The sequence below is a fragment of the Suncus etruscus genome, chromosome 5 (genome assembly GCF_024139225.1).
Source record: "Suncus etruscus isolate mSunEtr1 chromosome 5, mSunEtr1.pri.cur, whole genome shotgun sequence".
Taxonomy (NCBI): Eukaryota; Metazoa; Chordata; class Mammalia; order Eulipotyphla; family Soricidae; genus Suncus; species Suncus etruscus.
Window position 1 is genome coordinate 114,524,370 of NC_064852.1, and position 24,465 is coordinate 114,548,834.

Genomic DNA, 24,465 nt, shown 5'->3' on the forward strand with positions numbered 1-24,465 from the left:
CTTTCTTTCTTTCTTTCTTTCTTTCTTTCTTTTTCTTTCTTTCTTCTTTCTTTCTTTCTTTCTTTCTTTCTTTCTTTCTTTCTTTTCTTTCTTTCTTTCTTTTCTTTCTTTCTTTCTTTCTTTCTTTCTTTCTTTCTTTCTTTCTTTTTCTTTCTTTTCTTCTTTCTTTCTTTTCTTTCTTTTCTTTCTTTCTTTTCTTTCTTTCTTTCTTTCTTTCTTCTTTCTTTCTTTCTTTCTTTTTCTTCTTTCTTTCTTTCTTTCTTTCTTTCTTTCTTTCTTTCTTTCTTTCTTTCTTTCTTTCTTTCTTTCTTTCTTTCTTTCTTTCTTTCTTGTCACACACAGCAGTGCTCAGGGGTTACTCCTGGCTCTGTGCTCAGAAATCGCTCCTGGCAGGTTCAGGGGATGGGCAGGATTCGAACCACCAACCTTCTGATTGCAAGGCAAACGCCTTACCTCCATGCTATTTCTCTGGCTCTTTCCTTAACTTTTATACAGATTTTTTTTTGGTCTAAAAAATAATGCAAACCTTTTAATTTTGCCCCATTCCCCCAGCTATTTACAATGGGTTTTTAGGCATTCGAGGTAACCATCTGCACTCTCACCACCCAACGTCTCTGTTCCTCCTTCACTTACCCTAGATTCTCTCCCCAGTAAGATTCCTTAACTGTTACTTTCAGAAAGTTGAATGTAGTAGTTTGGGTCCTATGCTTTTGGCAATATTAGACATAGTGATTCCAAGATACACAGAGATATCACTTCTACCCTTTAGAGGGGCCCCTGGCCTTTTCCCCTTGCCCCTGTGTTACTCCCAGACTTGCTTTTCCCCACTCCTTTTCTTTCCGTTTGTTCCCATAATTTAGATCCAGTATTTTGCCTGCCTTTGCCACCTCCCATTCCCTAGATATGTTATTCTAAACAGCAGAAATCAGTGAGAACAACCAGTGTGTTTTTGTTTTTTTAAAAAATCAAATTATCGAGGCTCCATTATGCATGCAATGTTATGCCCATTTTATAGATGAAGACCAAAGAGATTAGAGATGATTTTCAGTTTTCCTGTGCAGTATAGCAAAGCAGGAAATTGAGCTGGACTCCAATTGAGATAAACACTCATTTTCTGGTTCCCCACAATTATTGGTTATTTTAAGTGCTCTGCATTAATGACACCTTTGTGCTAAGTACATCAAATAATAATCTGTAATCTTTATAAAAGTCTTCTGAAGGAGATGGTACCCTCTGAATTAATTTGCTAAGGCATCCAGACCAAAGTACAGTTATCAGGTACCTTATATTTTGTCGTACTGCTCTGGAGCCTGGAAGTTCAAGACCAAGATGTCATCAGGATTATGATTTCTCTGATAGTGCCATTGATGGAGATGCCCCAAGTCTCTCTCTTCTATTACTGTTTTGGCAGAATTTTTTAATATTTTCTTGTGGTAGCAGGACCTCTCTCTTCTTATGATATTCTCCTTAATTCTGTCCCATCTCTAAAGTCTATTGTAAAAAAAAATACTCATTTTACTGGGTTGGAGGCCTCAGCTACAGCATGTCCTTTGTTAAACCAAAGCACCCACGAAGACCCATTGCCAAAGATGCTTTCTGGGGTTAGGACTTAAATATATGAATGGGGTCATGTGGAGACACACATTGAACCTCGACCACCACCTCCATTTTTCACATGATGAAACAGATTGATCCGGAGTTGCTGAGCATGTCAATGTCACAGCTGGGATTTACAGTCAGCGTTTCTGACTAGGGAGCCTACTGCATGTCACTATTAGAGATTCCTTCTCCCCTAAATAAATATGGATTAGATCAGAGCCAATGTGACTGAAGCATGGGCAATTGGCATGCAGATTGTGCATTAGAAATGCAAAATAAAATGTAATTACAAAGATGATTTCATCCCAGACCAGCTTACTTGGTGGACTTAAAAGGGCATGCAAAAGTCACAGGAGAATCTTGATTTGGAAAATATAGGTCTCTCAAACCTGTGAAAATACTGGCAGGAGAATGAGATGATTAGATATTGGAAAGAGAATAAATTATCTCTTGAATCTATTCATTTATGCTATCGAAGGAAATATTGAGGATGAGAAGCTAAGAAGGTTCAATTCCTAGATATATGAATCCATGTGAAGGTTGCTGCTACACCTGGGCTTGCAAATAAACAAGTTGATAGAAGCTCAAGGAAGGTCCTCCTAATGAAAGCCACTGACCAGTGAGGTACAGTTATCAATGACCTGGTGTGCCATGTCAGAGGAGAGTCCCAGAATGGGATTTCAACACTAACTAAAAATGGCTATTATTACCTGCATAAGATTGGAGGCTTGAAGTCTTTTGTAAATGTGACTAATTAGTAAGTGAGTGAGAATCAAGCCTCAAGCTTGATTGAATCTGGAGAAACATGGTCTGGAAACACACACTGATGCAGGAAATAACACACACTGAAGGGGGTGAAACAGATTCAGAAATTCCAACACACAGCCTTCCTCTCCTAAGAAGCATATAGCTCAGTGGGGGAAAGCCTGAAATGCAAGAGCACATTTTCCTGAGACATGGCATATTTATGAGAAAGAACCAGACCACACCTTGGGGTGGGAGAACAAGTAATTGGTGGAGAACACCAATCCAAGGTACTACATTCAAAGATGTTTCCAACCAATGAGTAACAAGGAGTATACCAAATGGGGTGGCTTCTGGTTAATCCAAGAAGTGAGGTCTCCAATTTATGAACAGCAGGACATATATTCTATTGACCACAGGGATACATCCAACCTCTGCTAGGATTAGAAATGTCAGAAGTCTAAGGGTTAATTAACTACTTGCTCAGTAGTCAAGTGTCTGCCTTACAAGATGAGGTCACTAAAATTGTAATTTCAATCCTGGAACACTGTCAGCTAATAAAAGGTTCACTTCCATCTTTCCAGTATGTTAGGACGTGGTATGCTCCCCCAGATGATGACTGGAAGGAATAGTCCCAGGCTATGACCAAAGATACTTTATTCCACTGAATAATGCTTATATAGGACAAGAGGATCTGGGTTCTGTGCAGGATGGCAATGCCAGGGACATAGCAGGATAGTTAGGGGGAAGTGAGGCACCAGGGAGAAGATAAGCATAAACATTGAAGGATTAGGAATATCTCTGAAGATACCCACCATTACATAAAGGATCATAAAAGTAGCTTTATCTCTTTTGGCCAGAGCTCTCTGTGAGGGAGGAGGAATGATGTGGAGTCAACCAAGTGACAGGAGATGGCCTTCCCCATCTTTGAAGCAGTGTTTTCAAAGATTTTGCCTCAGTGAGAATATCCAGAACAGTTGCTCTATGGATCTTCCCCAGAATAGTTGCTCTATGGGTTCTGGAGGTTCTGGAACAGCATAACAGGGGATCCAATAGAACCCATCTATCCAGGAGGTTATGGGACAACATTACAAGGGGATCCAAAAGAACCCCACCTCATGTTCTAGAATTCCACTGCAGCAGAAAAAATACTTGGGGCCAACTTAGAGTATGCCAATTCCAGCAATGGTCATCACAGGAGACATCTTTCATCATCACAGAAAAAACAAAAGGGCAGTAAAATGCCTTTAAATAAGACAATCTGCAGAGAATGCTAGCAGAGCCAGAAAGATAGAAGCTTGCCTTGCATCTAGTCAATACACGTTTGATCTCTGGTACTCCAGATGGTCCCCCAAGCCTACTAGAAGTAATTACCTGAGTCTGAACCCTGAGCACAGACAAGTGTGGACCCAATCAAACAAAAAATAAATGGAAAAAAATCAAAAGGATGTTGTCAATCAGCACAGCTGGCTAGCCTGCCAGAATGAGTAGTGATGTGCTATTGCTTTCTCTTGAAGCTGAGAGAGAAGTGTGGAGATAGCAGGTACCACCAAGGGTCAGGAACTATTGTTTTGGGGTGTTGGTCCTTTACTGGTACCTGTGAAATATCTCAAAGGCTAAATCTCCCTTGAATCCAAGGCCCTTCTGATCCTTGTGTGCTCTTGTCCAGTCCTTGCTCTGACTCCCCGGTGTGATAGGTAATGAGAGGATTTCTCAAATTCTCCTAGTAGCAAGTATCAGCTAAGGCACTTATTAAAAATACAGCTTTGGAGATCAATTTATTCATAATCTCCCGAGACAAAGCTTAGGCATTATATATACATACAGAGAGGGAGCTAAGATGTTATATATACATATATACCTAATTTGAAATGAGTCCCCCAGGTGATTATTAAAAGCGAGCAAATCTAAGTCTTGGGAACTTGGATTGCATTGGGGGATAATGCTGTATGAGACTAAGCACCCCTCCTCCAGTTGAAGCTCAGAGAACCTCACCTCCTGTCCATTGGCCCCCACCCATTGGCTCTCACAGAGAAGCCAGGAGATGAAAAATGCTAGGTTCCTTCTGCTTTCCTGAAGCCAGTTTCCAAGGGCACGATATTTTTTGTTTGCTCGATTTGTGGCTATATCAAGCAGTGCTCAGGGTTTGTGTCTCATTGTGGTTTTTATACTCAGGGGTCATTTCTGGTGAGTTGGGTGACAGGGAGGTATAAAAGTTGCTGGGGATTGAATCCTGGACAACCTCATGCAGGGCAAAATCATCTTAACATTTTTCCAGCTCTGATATTTGTTTTCTCCACAAATAAACCTAGCAATAAGGAAAGATAGAGTTTCTTTTCTTTTTCTGTACAGTTCGGCTCTGAAGGGGTCTTTAACTCTAGATGTACCTAACTGTTATGTTGCTGCTGTTGGTGGTGTTTTCTATTTATTTATTTATTTTGGCAACTCAAGAGTGCTTGGAAAGAAAAAGGGGGGCACTTTATGTAGGATTTTAGGAGAACAAGGGCAGATTAGAGGGTCCCCTGCACTGTACCCAGTGTCCAGTTGTTATCGATTTGGAGGTTGAGGAGGGTGTGGAGGGTTCCAGATATATAACCAGTAGCAGCTGGTTGCTTTATTGTTTTTTAATTAAATCACCCTCAGCCACAAGAGCACACACCAATCCCCCACCTCCTTCTCCTTCTGGAAGCTCATTAAGGAGAGGAGTATAATTAAACCCAGAATCCACACTTGACATGCCTTCCCTCAGCCTCCCCTCCGTGGAGAATGCATGCTAGTGCTCTGGGCAGAGGTCTGAGGGAGAGAGAGGGCAATACCAACTTTTATCTGTCTCTTCATGGGCTACTGGGCCTTTTCTCGGAACAACCAGATGCTCCTTTGTCTTTGACACCTCCTCCCTGGATGGACACCCATCAAATAAAGCCAGATTTGCCCAGCAGGGCTAATTTATGTCCCACACATGAGGAATTCAGCTTTCCAGAGCAAGAGAATTACCCCGCCTGACTGTGACTCCCTTACCCTTGGTTCCAGAATGTCAGAAGTGTTTCCAGGGGATAGAATGGAGAACCAATAGCATTTTTAACTTCTCCCTATTTGTGACTTCCCAGAGCACTTGGTTAAGATGGTCTGTTTTTCCTATTATACTCTGTGTTCTTTTTTGGGGGGGGGGGCCCACACCCGTTTGACGCTCAGGGGTTACTCCTGGCTATGTGCTCAGAAATCGCCCCTGGCTTGGGGGGACCATATGGGACGCCGGGGACCGAACTGCGGTCCTACACTAGCGCTTGCAAGGCAGACATCTTACCTCTAGCGCCACCTTCCCGGCCCCTATACTCTGTGTTCTTATTCTTTTCTGCCCTCTGCTGTAGGTCAGCTCAACCTCGTCCTATAACTTCATCCTTCTCCAGTCCCTCTTTTGCTCTCCTGGGAGATCTGAACGCTTTTGTTCTCAATTACTAATAGCAGAGCTTATTAGTCTGCAGTGGCTCATCTCATTGATAACAGGCAACCCGTTTTTTAGGATAGAAGGGGACTCCTTTAAGAATTTTCCTGCATGGAGTGAAGGGGAGGGGAGAAAATGAACCTAGGAACGCTGCGGCTTTCTTAGATGGAATCTATTGTTTTGTGCAGTCAAATGCCTTTCTCCATTCCCAGCCTGGGTAAAACTGGTAATATAATTTCCTGCAAAGCCCCCAAACTCCGTGAAAATGAATTTATCATTTACATCATTTCTCTTTGTAGCTCTGACAATTCATATTACCCCAGCACCTGACATCTCCACTTCCCTCCAATTGATAAATCATCTCTTTTTGATTTCTGTAACTGAGAAACATCATAAGCTCAACATACAAAGGAAGATTCATTGGTCGTTTATTTCACATGTGAGCTCCTTGAAAAATTGAGTCTGCGTCGCCATTTGGGCATTAATTCCTGACACCCCACTTATCATATTTTGATTGTTTCCAAGAGAACACCATATTTTAACTCTTTGGGAACAATTCAACGGATCAAATGCACAGCATCTGGTTGTTATGGTAACTAAAGTTCTAAAAATAATAGAAAGAAAAGACCACCTTTAATTGAAATCACAGCAAGTTGTTATGGTAACTGGAATTTTAAAAGTAACTAGGTTAAACTACATTTCATTTTATCTAGCACTTTGCACAAACAAATTCTGATTAAAATATCAGGTTTAATTTAATCAGTTAATTAATGTCACTAAATGTCATTTATCTTATAAATCTCATTTACATTCATTGATGAATTAGTCAACTTGCTAATTTATAACCATTCTGCTGGCAGTTTAGCACTGTGGAACCAACCTGGGGCAAAGGGTGTAGTGAGAGTGTGAAGCCAGGTTTGAATGTTGACCCCAAGTCTAATGTTTGTTCTGATTAACCTTCTCCAGACTTTATTTCTTTACCTGTAAAGGAGGGCTGACATAACTAGCATTGCTTTTGCCACATTATCTCTATAGTTTAAATAAAATTATGCATATAAGTGTGTTTTGATATTTTAAATTATGCCACAACAGAACATATTATTAGTGTACTATATTCTTTTGTCCATATAATTCTAGATAAACAATCCATATGAAACTAGAAATTTAGGCCTAGAGATTTAATTAAAGCATGGCATTTGTTATTCTTAACTCCTTGGAATTTTTTCCTCAAAGGAAAAATTGGAGTTGTTTCACTTCTCCTAGAGTGCAGATAGGTGCTTGATAGCTACCTAATAAATGTGTATTCACGTGCATTAATAATGCATCATTTATTTTAGTAGTTAATTCCATGTATAAGGCATTGTGCTAAAAATTAACTTTAACAACATTTAAGATGATTCTTGTCTTAAGAAGTGAAGCATGGAAAGTTCTTGAACATTAGTTTCTACAAAAAAAGACAAGTTCACGCTATGAGTAGATGGTATGAGCACATTCAAGAATTAGTTGACAAAAAGATTTTGCTTCAATAACATGGAAATAAATGGCAAAAGAATATGTCAAAAAATACATAAACAAATAAAATTTCATTAGTAATGATTGATTGCTAGATTAATTTAACCAACATATACCAACATATAAGTTGGCAGGCTGAGGAATAGAAAGGAACTTGGAACATTGGAGGACAGAGGGATACACTGGTGATGGAATAAAAACATTGGTTTTGAAACATTAGATGCTTTGAACAACTCTCTTATGAACAACCTTGTAAATCACAGTGTCTTAATAAATATTATAAAAACAAAAAAGACTGGAGTGGTGGCACAAGCAGTAAGGCATCTGCCTTGCCTGCACTAGCCTAGGATGGACCAAGGTTTGATCCCCCGGAGTCCCATATAATCCCCAAACCAGAAGTGATTTATGAGTGCATAGCCAGGAGTATCCCCTCAGTGTCACTGGGTGTGGCCCAAAAACTAAAACCAAAACCAAAACAACAACAACAAACCCCCCCTGAAAAACAGAAAAGAAAAACCTTTGAGGCATTTGGGGATAATGAATTTATCCCATATATTGAGACTAGTGTGTATTCAGATTTACACCTGCTCCAAGAGCAATATTTGGCAATATCTATAAGTGTATATGTTTCTATCCATTTCTCTTTATATATATTCACCTATGTATGCAGAGAGCTAAATTACATATTACTGATATACTAGATAATAGTAGGCTACTATGTACTACTTTTCCATTCAGCACTATGAATAGCATAAACTTTACCTGTAAGAAATGTCTTCATTCCAAAAACAGAAAACTGCAAAACTCAATTTAATAAGTGTTTAAACATCTACAAAATTTAACATTGGACCAACTTTCTTAATTGTCATGTTTACTATTCCTAAATATTTCATTACACTTACGATAATTTGAAGGTTCAATATTTCTCACTTTGCAAGAATTTCCAACTCTGTGAAGTGAACGCCAAGAAAACATCGCCAATCTCAAATTAAATTAGTTATGCTAGCCAAATTATTTTATAAGCTGAACTACATTCTTTATCCAAAATGTAGATGCATATTTATATGTTTTAAATAGCAAGAGAGTGGAGGAGCTCCCAAAAATTTCCCAACAACCATACAGTGTCTAATACGACTTTAAAAAAACAAAAACACAGTAAAACAAAAAAAAGAAGGATCTAGAAACAAAAGGTAAAAACTAGCGAAAAATGATAAAGATATAGTTATACGTGTCAGAACAATATGCTTAAATTTAATGAGAAGAAAAACAGAGTTGTAGGAAGATAAATAAATTTAAAGCAGGAAGTGTGTTTTATTCCTGCTCCATATTTAGAAGTCAGTGTCATATATTTCTGTCCTATGGGCAGCTCTGATCAGCACCAGCATATTTTCAAGAGTACTTGCAACCTGTCCTCTCTCTAAAAGCCATTAAAGAGATCAGGTGGCGATATTACTGTTTTTTTATATCAGTTAATCATCAATCTCCATAATAAAATTCCTTTCTACCTGACATACCTGGAGTTAATTTTTTTCTGACCAAATACTGATTGGTGCTATTGTTATTACAGTTACCTTTATTGATAGAATTATTCCCTATTAGTCTTTGGAACAGGAACTTACTATATATACAACAATATCTCTTGAACCAAGTACAGTAACTTGGAGAGGGAGAGTTATATACTTTTGTCACAATTCCTCCTTTTCTGTCCAAGACAGAAATATACTAAAAATCAACCCCAGTGGGCCAAAACCATTTATTTGAAAACATTTTTTAAAATTAAAAGCATTGACAGGGAGAATAGGGCTTTTGACTTGCATGTGGCTGACCCAGGACATTTAGATCCCCGGCATCCCATATGATCCCCAAAGCCAAGAGTGATTTCTGAGCATATAGCCAGGACTAACCCCTGAGTATCACCGGGTGTGGCCCAATAAATCAAAAAAAATTAAAGCATTGTGATTTTTAAAGTTATTCATAGTTGAGTTTTATGCATTCAGTGTTTCAGCACCAATTCCACCAACAGTGTCAGCCTCCAACCACCAATGTTCTCAGAGTCCATCCCATGCCCACCACCCCATTCCCAGCCTGCCAGCAAAAGGCACTTTTTAAGTTTGATTGTTAAAGTTTGGGTCTCATAATTTCATTGTTGTTGTCTCTATGGCTTGGATATTTAATTTCACATTTGACCTTTTCCTCCTGTACTCAATTTTTTTTTTCTTCTCCTCACTACATTCTAGGGCCAAGAGTATTTGAGACAACTCCCATTTAAACCATTGCATTCTTATGTTGAATTTATTTAAATACAACATATAAGTGATATTATCCTTTATCCTTCTTCTGGCCTACTTCTTTTTTTTTCAAAATAAATGTATTTTATTTTATTTTATTCAAGAATTTATTCAAGAGACAAAATTGATTAACATAATGAGGTAAACTAACATAACATAATTAGTAACATAACATATAATTAATGTAATATAATAATACATGTAATTCAAAGAAAGTTTCTGATTAAAACACAAATTTTTTTTTCATAATGGCTTACACATCTTTCACAGTAGTATTTTAGGTACATATTAACATTGAATCAGGGGAATACACATCACCAAATATGTCCTCTCCTCATCCCAGTTCCCTTTCTACAACCCATATACCCCACCATCACCCCCCGGGCTGCTAGAGTAGGTGGACCCCTCTTTGTCTGGCTTACTATTAGTGATCACATATCTTTTTGGTCCTGGAACCCTCCCTTGTTTCCCCCTCTATTTAAGAGGCAGAGCTAGATAAATGAGGTATGTGGTTTTGTTTGAAGGAAAGAAAAGTCATAGATTGGGGTACAAAATAAGAGGAAAAAAAATACAAAAGAAGTCAAAAGTCAAATACACTGAAAATGGGCGGAGTTCCTCTAGGCTTCCAACCTCAGTTTGAGGGAGGATGTGAAGAAGGTAATAGAAACACCACAACAATACAGAAAGAAATACCTAATTAAATAACCAGTGAGCACTACAGCAATAAAAACAAGCACCACACAATAGTCTCGGTTCTGAAATCAAATCATGCTCGAGGGCAAAAAGAAAGAGAAAGATAAAATAAAATAAAATAATATTGGAGACATCAACTTCAATCTCTACACCAAAATAAAGACATCAAAAAAAATCGATCAATCGATAAATAAATATGTGAAAAAATGATTGCTTTGTGTTTTTTTCCCTTTTCTTTTTTCCCCTGCATAGGCACAGTAACTATTGGGGATATTATAGAGGGAATTCCCTTGGCCTAGGAGATATAGGGTTTCTCCACCCCTGAAGTATACTGTCATGGATTAACTATAGAATCCTTGCATGATCATTTAATCTCCCCATGTTGCTTTCGTGGTGTATGGAAGACTTCTGCTTTGTCTTGGATGGTAAAATCAGATCTCTGTATCTAGAGATCTTGGTGGCTGTGCAGCTCAAGGAATGGAGCTTATGAAATCTTTCTTTGTGGTTCTAGCAGTTATGCTTCTTCAGTGTCGTTTTAATCCATCTTCTGTAGTTGGTGGTCTTGGTCATTATGTTGCTCCTAGGATGGAGCCTGGGATAAAGTCTTTCGTTATGTTTCCAGAAGACCCGTTCAGTTGCTGTTGTCTCAGTCAGACCTCTGGAATTTGAGATCTTGTTTGCTGAACAGATCATAGACCAAAAGCTAGGCTAGAACTTTTTGTTGCTGTTGTTGTTGTTGTTAGTCCCAGGACAGTACTGTCCAGTCTTGGTTGCAACAACCAGTCATCTGTATATAGCGATCTTGGCTTTTGCACAGATCAAAGGGTGACATGTTTTCTGATTTTGTTTTATCGATAGCTGATAAGGAAGGACAACTTGCTCTTAAATCAAGTTGTTCCCATTTCCTCATTGTCAGGTTATCAATTTAAAACTGGCTCATGTTGGTGTCAGAGCAGCATGGTAAATGCCCTGGAGGGGATTTGGTTCCTGGAGCTGTTGTGGAGAACTCTGTCATTTCTATGTCTGGGATCCAGGAGTCAAGGCTGGACGGTCAGTGTCTAGTTCCCTGGAGCCTAAGTTGTTTCCACATGACATACCTTCAGGGTGGGAGATGTCCCTGTGTTGTAAACAAGTATGAGTTCTTATCCCTAGTAGATAAGAGTTTGTTTTTATACGTACAATTTCCCATTTGTTTAATATGTCTTTGCAGGAGGAAATGGTGCTACCTAAGGTAGCTATTGCTGGTGGATTTGGAGGGTGGAGAGAAAAGAAAACAGACTTCCGACAAAAACTAAGAATATATATGCTCACACATATCTAAAGGAAAAAAAAGGTTTTTTTTAAAAAAAAAGATTAAATAAAAGACGTAATTAAAGGGATAAAGTGGGGCCGGGAGAGATAGCATGGAGACCAGGCGTCTGTCCTTCCTGTAAAAGGACGTTGGCTCAGACCCCGAATCCCATATGGTCCCCCGTGCCCAGCAGGGAGTTCTCCAAGCAGAGAACCAGGAGCACCCTCTGAGTGCCGTCTGGCTTACTTCTTTAACATATGTCTTCAGTTCAATCCACGTTGCAGCAACTGCATAATTCCATCATTCCTTACAGCTATGTAATATTTCATTATGTATATGTATCACATCTTCATGATCTATTCAACTGTTTTCGGGTATCTAGATTGGTTGCAACTCTTAGCTATTCTACTGAGTGCTGCAATGAAATGGTGTTCATAAGTCTTTTATAATACAGACAGCATCTTTTATATCTTTTATAGTAAGTACAGTTCCAATCAGTTTCTACTAATCAGTAGGATATGACATTGAATATTAAATCTACTTTTTGTTCTTGATTTAGATGTAAAATAATGTAAAATATTATGTTTTAATATATTATATTAATAGAGGTAAAATAGTTGAAATAATCAATGCCTAATGTAAACAAACTTTTATTCTTTTAAGTAAAGAACATATAGCTCTTAGTCTTGCACTTACAGGTAAGGTCACTTTTTTAGAAGAAAAATAAGAATTAAGGGCACTGAAAATTATAGTCAATTAATTTAGTTCTTCAGATACAAGTAGATAGATAATAATTAATGAGTTGAGAAATAAAAAAAATCAGTAATTGGTACTATATACAATGTTATTTGTACAAAATCTTATTAATGGTATCTCCAATCCAAATAATTGTTTTATCTTTCTATTCATACAGATCCTAAAAATGCCCTAAAAATGAAAGAAAAAAAGACTTTTACTTTTCCTTTTATCAAAAACTAACCACAAGATATCTTGAAGGAGATGATGCTTTAGTTGATGGTTTCTAAATGAGACCTATTATCATAATGACTTTTTAAGTTTTTGTTTTTAATAATGGAATCTTTAAACTAGGAAAGCTCCCAAAGGGTCCAAGGATCTACCTTTTGCCTATACTTAAATGTTCTCAAACTAATGATCACTATTTGCCCCATTAATGTCTTGCTTCAAAGAAGTTCATTTTTGTTTTACATTTTATCTTTGGAAAAACATCCACTTTGTCTCTCTTTCACTATAATTAGCTTCTCTGTTTTAATTGGTTTAATCCTCTTTCCTCTCTCAACTGAATTTTTCTTCTCAGATATTTTTAAGGTTGGGTATAGTTAGCCAACCCTGACTTGAACTTTTCTCATCAACTCCCTATTTATTCTATTTTCATAGTGAGGTCTCAATTATTAGCACAAAAGTTGTTCATTTATATGCCATTTTATCATTGAATTATGATATAGAGCTGTACTTGAAACAGGAATAAAGACAAAATGAGCTACTTGTCTATTAACACTTATACAATGTCTATGTTTTTAAAAATAATCATGTAATTTTAAAATAGTAATTTTCATTTTGTTAAATATGTCATGTGAATTAGACTAGCTCTCCTACTAAAATAACAGAAAATAAGACATATTTTTGTGCCATTTTCAGTTATTAGATAATAGGCAATTCAGGACCGTAATTCATGATACTTGATAAACAGACAATTTGAGCCCTGGAATCACTAAGGTGCTTTTCTCAAAAGTTGTTTCTGGACAAAGACCCAGAGAAAGGAAACTGGAGTAGAACACAATAGTGCTTATATGAAAAACCCACAAAATCAGATCCTGAGGGGCCAGAGCCACAGCACAGAGAAACAACGTTTGCCTTGCATACGGCTGACCCAGGACAGATGTGGTCGATTCTCTGGTGTCCATATGGTCCCCCAAGCCAGGAGCAATTTTTGAGCGCATAGCCTGGAATAACCCCTGAGTGTCACTGGCTGTGGCCCAAAATCCAAAACAAAACAAAACAAAACAAAAATCAAAACCTGAGCAAGCTGAAGTGACCACAACTTACTAGATAGTAAGAGAAAAGAAAAACATAAATAGAATTCCAAAAATTATTAAATCATTATTATCTCACAATTACCTTATTATGTAAGCCTATTTGTTCTTTTCTGCTTTTTTGTAGTTGAGTTGGTATAACTTTTACAATATACATTCCAAACTTATTCTTTATATAGGACAAAAGTAATAAACACGGGGGCCGGGCGGTGGCGCTAAAGGTAAGGTGCCTGCCTTGCCTGCGCTAGCCTTGGACGGACCGCGGTTCGATCCCCCGGTGTCCCATATGGTCCCCCAAGCCAGGAGCAACTTCTGAGCGCATAGCCAGGAGTAACCCCTGAGCGTTACCGGGTGTGGCCCAAAAACAAAACAAAACAAAACAAAACAAAAAGTAATAAACACAAAATACACAATCAAATAGATATTATGCCACTTCATTATAAAAATTCAAAGAATTAGGAATAGGGATCTAATTTAGTCTGAGAAAGAATGTCTACTTTAAAAGGAAAAATTTTATTCTGAATGTTAAAACCCAATGTATTTTATTTCTACAATAGTCAAGATTACTTGATTACTTGATTGCTCATTACTTCTAATTAAGTGAAGTACCTAATCAATGCAATAAGATAGAAAAAGAAATAAAAAGAAATATATATTGGAAAAAAGAAAGAGACAATGTGGTTGTTAGTTATATATACAGTTATAAAGCAGCTGGAGAAATAAATCAATTTAAAGTAATGTCAATGTGGCCAAAAGGCATGTGAAAAATGCTCACCTAAGTCATCACCAGGGAGATGCAAATAAAAACAACAATGGATACCATGTCACACCACAAAGACTGGCACACATTGCAAAGAACAAGAACAACCAGTGCTGGAGTGGTTGCAGGGAGAAAGGGACTCTCAGTCACTGCTGGTGGGAATGTAGAATGGTTAAGTATTTTTGGGAAGACAATATGGATATTCCTTATAAAACTAGGAATTGAAAACCAGCAATATCACTCCTATGTATATATCCTAGGAGCCCACAAACACTATGGACTAAAGCCCTATGCATTCCTATACTCATTGCAGCACTATTTACAATAGCCAAAATCTGGAAACAACCCAAGTGCCTGAGAACAGATGACTGGCTAAAGATATTGTGATACATCTACACAATAGAATACTCTGCAGCTGTAAAAACAAAGTCATGAAATTTGATTATACATGGATGGATATGGAGAGTATTATACTGAGTGAAATGAGTTAGAGGGATATATATATATAGAAAAATATCACTCATTTGTAAGGTATCAGAGAAATAAAACAATATGTTAATAATATCCAGAGACAATAGAGACCAGGGGCAGGAGGACCAGTCCATGGCAGAAAGTTTGCAACAAAAATCTGTGATTGCTGTTAAGGTAGAGAAGGTTCTACTGTGAACATGATAGTTGGAACTAATCACTCTGGACAAAAACAGGGTGCTCATAAGGGGTAAAAATATATGCATGGTACCCCTTCATTAATAATAGTGCAAACCACAGTGTCAAAAGTGGGAGGGGGAGGAAGAGACAGAGAGAGAAAAAAAGAGAGAAGTGCAACGAAAACAGAAAATATTACTGATAAATTATTTTTAGTTTGTTTTTGGGGGCACACCTGGTAGTGCTCAGGGGTCACTCCTAGCTCTGTGCTCAGAAATCACTACTGGCAGGCACGGGGGACCAAATGGGATGCTGGGATTCGAACCACCATATGTCTTGGATTGGATACTTGCAAGGCAAATATTCTACTGCTGTGCTATCTCTCCAGCCCTCATTGATAAATTAAACATAAATTTAGAACTATACCCTGTGTAACTAAAATTTTTCAAGTTGCTTTTTACATCTAATGTAATACCAGTAGTAAGACCCAGCAGGATTTTATGTACAATTGACAAGTAAGTTAATCCTAAATTTATATAAAATTACAGAGCTAGTGCAGAGAGCTAGTGCAGAAACTAAGGTGCTTGACTTGCATGTGAAGAACACAGGTTCAATATACAGCATCAAGATGTGGTTTCCTGAGCACTGACAGAAATGAACCCTGAGTAAAATCAAGGAGAAAGCCCTGAACAGAGCTGGGTGGGTGTGGTTCAAATCCCCTCCCCACTCCAAGAAAATTTATAATGATAAGTAAAGTTGTAAAATGAACAACATTTTTAAAGAAATGTAGAATAATAATTCTGGATGAGGCTAGATGATGGTGCGATGGATGGAGAGGCCTTTCTTCTCCAGCCCTGGCCATGTGCCTGCAACCCCTTCCTTCCAGCTGGTGGGTCTTAGGGTGGCAGCAAGAAAAAGACTCACAACAATCAGGTTTCAGGAGACATCAACTTTATTCAAGGCCCTAGTCAATAGGTGTGGCTTCTATCATAGCCTTTCAAGCAAGCTGCATTATTAGCCCTGCATTCAAGCCTGTCTCTTCTTCCTCTATCCTGCTTCCTCCTCCATCTCCCTTGCTGAATCTCTCTCTCCAACCTTGAATCTCCTCTGAATCCCCCTCCTGCCCCTGAGGCAACTCTTTTGTTACCTACCAAGAACCCCTCTCAGAAAAAGGAAGGTCTTACCATCAGGTAAGGATACACTGAAAGATGGCAGTGGGGTGACAAAGAAATATTTGGAGGACTTAATTATTTTTATCAAAAGTTGTTACAAAATTAAGTGATCCAGAAACAGTACACCTCTAGGTGCACAAAAGAAAAGAAAAGACCAGAAAAGAAGAGAATAGAAAGGAAAACAAAGAAAAATAAAAGAAAGGAAAACAAAGGAAAGGAAAGGAAAGGAAAGGAAAGGAAAGGAAAGGAAAGGAAAGGAAAGGAAAGGAAAGGAAAGGAAAGGAAAGGAAAGGGAAGGAAAGGGAAGGGAAGGAAAGGGAAGGAAAGGGAAGGAAAGGGAAGGAAAGGAAAGGGAAGAAAAGGGAAGGGAAGGAAAGGAAAGGAAAGGGAAGGGAAGGGAAGGGAAGGAAAGGAAAGGGAAGGGAAGGGAAGGGAAGGGAAGGGAAGGAAAGGGAAGGAAAGGGAAGGGAAGGGAAGGGAAGGGAAAGGAAAAAAAAGAAACAATGGTATTGTTAAATGGACCCCATATATAATATCTCATAATTTGCTTTATATAATTCAGTAGGGAAAACAGAGACTTTTTAATCAGTGATACTGGTTTTGGGCTTTCTTTTCTTTCTTTTTTCCTTTCTTTGGTGGTGGTAGTGGTGGTAGGTCTCACCCAAGAGTGCTCCTGGTTCTTTGCTCAGGAAATCACCCTTGAAGGTACTTGAGAAATGTAGTTCCAGGAATTAAAATCAACTTGATTGTGTGCAAGGCAGGTTCCTTAACATATGCCATGTTTCTGGTCCTGAGTACTGAAAAAAAATTGATCACAAAAAATGATTAAATTTGACCTCTTCCTTGCACCTTGACATTTCAACTCCAAAACATTTCACGTTTCAAACATAAAAGCTAAAACTACTTAAAAGCTTTAGAGAAAAGTATAGATAAAATTTTTGATGTCTTGGAGTTGGCAAAGATTTCTTGAGTAAGGTACAAAATATAAAACTTTATAAACTGATCTTTATCAGTATTAAAACATGTTGCTTTTGGTAAAATAGTATTGTCAAGATAGAAAAGAAAACAGACTGATCACGAATAATATTAATACAATGCCTAACAATGGACTTGGGTCCTCAATATGTAGAGAAAGCCTTAATATTTAGAAGACAATCTGACACAGTCTTTATGCAAACATTGAAATAGGAATGGAATATAAAAAACATTTCCATTCACAGCTGTGCTCCCAAAATTTAAGCACCTGGGAAACTTAACAAAAGAGATGAAAGACATATAAAAAAAGACATTTTACTGATATAAGAAAACATAAAGAAAAAGAAACACATCCTATGTTCATTGACTGAAATAATTGGTATTAACAAAATAGCATTCTGACTCAAAGCAATATACAGATTCGATGCATTTCCTAAAAAAGGACCCATCACATTTTTTAAAGCTATAGACCAATTGCTGCTGAAATTTTTATGAACTACTAGAGCCTCCAAATAACCAAAGCAATCCTAGGAATAAAAAGAGAAGGCTTTCTTTTTCTAACTTTAAATTGTACTATAAAGTTATAGTAAGCAAGACAGTGTGGAACTGCAAGACAGACTCTTTGACCAATGGAATATAGTTGAAATTCCAAAAATTGACCCTCAATTATATGATCATTTAATATTTGATCAAGGAGCTAGGAATATGAAATGGAACAAAAAAAGTCTCTTCAGTATATGGTGTTAGAAGACTGGTCAGTCACATGTATAAAACTGAAATCGGACACTTTCCTCACACTGCATAATAGCTGATGAAAACTGGATCCAACATAGGGCTAGAGAGAAAGCACTGCAAATAACTCATTTGCCTTGCAACCAGTTAGACCTAAGTTTTCACCCCAGCATCCTCTATGTTGCTTGTAATTTCTTCAAGAGTGATCACTGAGAACAAAGCCAGGAGTAAACCCCAAGCAATGTTGGGAGTGGCCCATAAGATAAATTAAAAAACAAACCAGGGCCTGGAGAGATAGCACAGCGGTGTTTGCCTCGCAAGCAGCCAATCCTGGACCAAAGGTGGTTGGTTTGAATCCTGATGTTCCATATGGTCCCCTGTGCCTGCCAGGAGCTATTTCAGAGCCAACAACCAGGAGTAATCCCTGAGCACTGCTGGGTGTGGCCCAAAAAACAAAACAAAACAAAAAACCCAAACAAACCAAAAATTTATTAATATCAGTCTTGAATTTGCAATACATATTGAGAAATAGATAGGCAGAACTTTACATGACATGGAATCTAGAAGCATTTTTAATGATTCAGTGCCATTGGCCAAGCAAACAGAAGCAAAAGTAAGAAAATTATATTATAGAAAATTAAGGAACTTTTGTACCACAAAAGAAACAATGATATGAACAGAAAGACAAGCCACAGATTGGAAGAGAATATTTGCCCACAGTTTTTCTGATAGAGTTACTAAAGCACTCTAATCAGAAAAGACATCTATGTTCTATGTTCCTGCAGCACTTCTCACAATAAATCAAGCCGGACATAACCCAAGTATTCCAGAATGTATTACCGGATAAAGAAACTATGTTATACACTCACAGACAATATTATTCTACTGACTTTTCCCCATGAGATTATGATACATAATACTTTGATAAAGACTCAAATTTATTGAACATGGTATAAATGAATTTTTTCTTTTGATTTTGAATACACCAGGAAGCACTCAGGAGTTACTCCAGGCTCTGTGCATAGGAATTACTTTTGGCAGACTCAGGGGACCATATAGGATGATAAGGATCTAGACATGTGCAAAGCCAACACTCTACCTGCTGTTTAATCACTTCAAACCCTACATTAAATATGTTTAAGAGTCCGTATCAATAATTTTAACAAAGAGTATAGACCACCCTTTAAAATATGCTTTTAGTTACAAAAATACTATTTTTAATTAAAAAAAAACTGTCGGGGCCTGGAGCCATAGCCATAGTCTACAGTGGATAGGGGTGTTCTTTGATTGACCTGAGTTTGATACCAACACCCCAAAAATAAGCCTTGAGGATCACTGGGCATGTCTGAAAATAAAAACAGTTTAAAATTGCATCTAAGGAGTATTTGTAGGTAGAAATATGGAAAATATGGAAAGTCCACAATTCTCTTTCATATCATCACTCCTTCATATCTACTCATCCTCTCTCATGTCTTCTTCCTAGAGTTATATATGGATCGCTATCAATATTTTTATTTGTTTTTTTTAAAGATCCTTTGTGATACATATCTATATCTATACCTATCATCTCTATATATTTATATATCTATATTCAGATCTATATTTTTATATATTATCTATATCTATATATTTATAATTATACTTATATCATCCAGTTCTATATTTATCTCTACTTCTATATTTGTGTCTCTTGATGTGTGATGCCAAATCAAAGGTTCAGAACTGGCTGCTGTTGCTGCTTTGATAAATGTTTAGGAGCACTAACATGACCAAAGAGTCAACAGCGGGAGGTAAATGTGCACAAGCAAAGCACTTGGTTAATTTGGTTAATCAGCTCTCTTTTGAGCAGTCTGACCTTGGCTACACAGCAGGCTGGAGGTTCCCAGCAGGAAAGGAGAGAACTAGTGATGGGGGAAATTAACTGATCAACATGTCCCATTGAGTTTGACTCATGGTGTTGTTTGATTGGAGGGAGCAGGGTGGGCATCATTGTAGCTCTTTGGGACAGCATTTAGTTTTAGTTTATAGAGATTGAGAAAGCAGTAAGTAAAAGACATGGAATACTTTAACTAGGGGAGGGGTGAAGGGCTTTATCTGTGTGGCCCAAGTTTTGAGTCTTAACACTTGTCCTGTTCCTTCTGGTGAGTGAATGTTGACTCTAGGGAAGTAGGTTACTAGAAGGTAATGTCCATATAATGAAGACACTTTGCTCTACAGAAGTTTCTATTTTAGTTCTGATTCTAGTGAAAACATTTAATCTTCTTACATTTCTATTGGTGTAACAAGGCTTACAGAAGTGCCCAACATGTATTTGGTGTACAAAGTTCCTGAAACATTACTAGCAAAGTGCCTGAATCAACAATGCATTACATGATAACTTACCCTTCAGTAACTTAAGTTCCTGTTGTCAGAATCCTATGGTCTGTTTTCATTCTTTTATTTTGTATACTTTTATTCTTATTGTTTCCTTAAATGCCACTTTATATGACTGTGAATATGTGGCACTTGTCTTTTCCCTTGACCCATTTTGCTTGCCATGACTCTCTCTAGTTCTAAGTTGCAACAAAAGACAGTATTTCCTCTATTTCATAACTGAGTCATATTCTGCTGTCCTTTATTTGCTCATAAGTAAAGATTTCTTTATTCATCTGTTACTAGACATTTAGGTATTGTACACGTAGATAATAGATTCTGGTTCTTTTAGAGAGTTTTGTAATGAACCATGTGTAAATTCATCTTTGAATTAATTTTTCGTGTTCTTCAATTCACACTTGAAATTCACACTTGATATACAGAATATTATATATAAAGAATGTTATACTCATAAAAATTATTAGATCATATGGTAAACCTATTTTTCACGAATGAATCTTTTTACAATAGATGTGTAAATAGATTTAAAATTACAAAAAATATTTTGTAAAATTCTAGAAAAATGGGGTGGTTACTAAAGATGGTAAACTGTCTTTTCCACATTTTCAAAAATTTAACAATAATGTACAATTGGTCCTTAAATAAAACAAGACAGTGAGATGAGCTATAACTCCACAGGGAGAAAAAGGAGCAGACATCTGAGGAATTGCACATCTTATTTTCTCTGCATCCACATCAGAGATCACTATTAAAGCCATAGCTGATTGAAAGACAAACTTCTTGTTTGTTCTCTTTCTATTTACATCTGCCCACAAAAGTAGGGTGGAAGTATCTGCATACCAGGACAGTACCACAAAAAAGGCCTAATGTAATGTAAACAAAAGTAACTGGGAGGACAGAAAGAATGGAACCTGCCTAGAGGAAAGTGAGCTTGATCATGTCCCCAAATTCTTATAAATGAGTAACTGCCATCACATCAGTCTCTGTTGCCTTGACTCTTAGCCTCTGTTGGTACCAGATTATCACTTACCATAATAGGTGAAGAACCACTGTATAATTCAAAAGACACTGGAACTCCTTGGAAAATATTATGCATTTCAAATCTTTCATCTGAAAATTTGTTACAAGGCCTTCAAAGGTCAATTCAACATATAGTCATTAATATATAATATTATGCAGAAGAAACGAATGGAGGAGTTTTTCACGAAAGAAGAAGCAAAAATTAAAACTCTGAGGAATATTGCAAAGGTAGACATGAGTAACGTGCTTGAAGAAGAAATTCAAATACTTTAAGTATAATAAAAAGCAATGGACAAATAATATGATCTGCATAACAAGGAAAGAGGAACTATTGAGAAGCATCAAGCAGAAATAATGAACTTAAAAAAATTAAATAGCTGAGCTGAGCTGAAAACTGCAATAAAGGTACTTACCCATAAACAGAAAGAAACAGCCCATAGAGCCAATGGGATAGAATGCAAGATGAGAAAATATGTGTGAAAAGAATAGCAATTGGGAAAAAAATCATTGTAAAATGTGAAAAGCATGTCAGAGCCCTGTGGGACCATATTGAAGAGGGACAGATTTTAGGGGGTCGGGATGAGAAAAGATATTGGTGTAGAAACTTCGAAGAACTGCTAGAGAAGAATGTCCCTACCTAGCTGAGGAAAAAGCTAAAAAAAAAAAAAAAAAAAGACAAGAGGTTTAAAGATTCTCACACAAAATAAACACAAACAGATCCATCAAGACCTGTTCTAAGTTAGATGATCGAAACTTAAGATAAGAGAATAAATACCATTCTGAAAGGAAAAGAAAATGACAGGTAAGGGAACTCCATGTACAGAAACTTTATGTAAGGGAACTCCATATAAGAAAATTCCATGTAAGAGAACTCTATGTAGAACTCTATGTAATGGAAAGGAAACTCCATGTATGGAACTCCATGTAAGAGAACTCCATGAAGGAAATCTCATGTAAGGGAATTCTAAGTATAGAATCCCATATAAGGGTACTCCATGCAGGGAAATCCCACAAACAGGAACTCCAAATAAGGGAACTCCATGTATGAAAACTCCTTGCAGGCTCCCACAAAAATAATTTTAATATACAGAATGAATAGCAGGAGATAATCCAAACACCAAAGGAATAGGATGGTCAACTAATAACACAAATCATCCTATCAAATTGTTATTTAATGTACTCGGGCATATGCATATCTACAGACAAATTTTGAATAGCATGGCTTCCCTTCTCCCCCTTGTTGACATTTTATGTCAATACCTTGTATCTGTCGGGATTAATTAATGTTCCTTCACACTGGCACATTATTATGAACTATAAATCTATGCTTTGTCCTATTATCTTTTTCACTGGCCCAGGACTCTCTGAATCATATCACCTTATAATGACTCTCTTTAATTCCTTTAGAGAATTATTTCTTAAAAATTTTTGGACTCTGAGTTTTTTAGACTTCCCTTCGACAGTTTTGAGGAAAGGTAGTTTTGAGGAATAGCTCTGAGGCTAGGTATTTAGTACAATTGCCGATAGATGAGGTTATCTGACTTTTTTCTCTTGATTACACTAAGGATATGGCCTAAAAAGAAAATGGTGACAAACTGACTGATAAACCTTTTTCATTCTATCCTCTGAAGCATGTGCCACCAATCTGTCCTTTTATGGCAAGAGATCAAGGTGTATGTTGTGACTTATAGGGCCTTGAGGTCTGTGTTATTATTGTTGAGATAAAAACTTAGCCATTAAATGGAAATTTAGCCTTGTTAGACTTAAACTAAAACTTAATTTTCAGTTGACAAAATGGAGTCTCTTCTGCTACAGGCTTCACAAAATTATTTGGGATACTACATGGGAGCAATGTCCCTTACATCATCAATTTGAATAATGTTACTCTACAATTTTTTATGGTTTACACCACTGAAAATTCTTGTCATTGACTCTTGTATCTTTTTGTCATTTCATCAACATTCTGGGCTTGAGAAATTCCTTATTGTTTGGCATTACAAGTTGTTTCAAGCCCATCCTGTCAATTTCCTTCCTCAGCCCTAGAATAAGCAATTTCTCATGGGAGTGCTGTTCTCTTTTATTAAAGAATGATAATAAAAACCTGGGTCCTATGTATACTGTTGCTAAGGGAGTGTCACCATTTCTGAGATCTCCCAGCTGACTGGGCAAGTATATAAAAATATACATGTTTATAGTAGTCCATGAATATCCACATCTCTAAATATTTCTCTCTCAAGCCGAGTATCAACTTTTCATACTGATATCTCTTACTCTGATCCATTTTTATGTTGGTCATTTTGTATTTTTTCTTTTCATTTGTAGCTTCTCATACAACTTCTATCGTTTGATATTTATTAATTGAATAATTAATTTCTAGGATACATGCTTTATTTTTATTAAATTTTCATAGCAAGTGACTTCATCAATTTTGTTGGCCTTAAGTAGTTCACCAATTCCTAGTGTTGCTTAGGTTAACATTTCCCCCCTTTCCTCTTAAATAAAATCATTATATATTTGTAAGATAGTTAGATTTATTCATTTTATAGTCCACATATCAGTATGATAATAATATATTATAATATCATTAATAATAAAATAATAGGGGTCAGAGCGATGGCACAGCTGTAGGGAACTTGCCTTGCATGCAGTTGGCCCAGAATGGATCATGTTTTGATCCCCCGGCATCTTATATGGTCCCCGAGCCAGGAGCAATTTCTGAGCACATAGCCAGGAGTAACCCCTGAGTGTCACTGGGTGTGAGCCCCCCCCCAATAAAATAATATATTATAATATATGATATGGTTTTTAAATTCATATTACATTAATAAAAGTGATCCATTTATGGCAAAGTTCTATTGGTCTTAATATATGCTTCATGCCATGCATCATTGAATATTTAATATTTATTAAACTTCTACCATCCTCTTGCCTAAATTTTAGGCAGATGAACATAGAGGGAATGGTAATTTGATTGGCACTTATTTTTCTTTCTGTGTCTTTGGAAATGGATAATTTTCTCTCACCTTCAGATATAGTGGAGACCAAGGAATAGTTGAAAGGGTTGGACATGCTTTGCATGTGAAGACCCTAAACTAATTTCTGGATGCTCTGGAAGTGGCCTTGGTGACTCCAGCACTAAAAGAGTAGAACAGTATAACAAATCTGGCT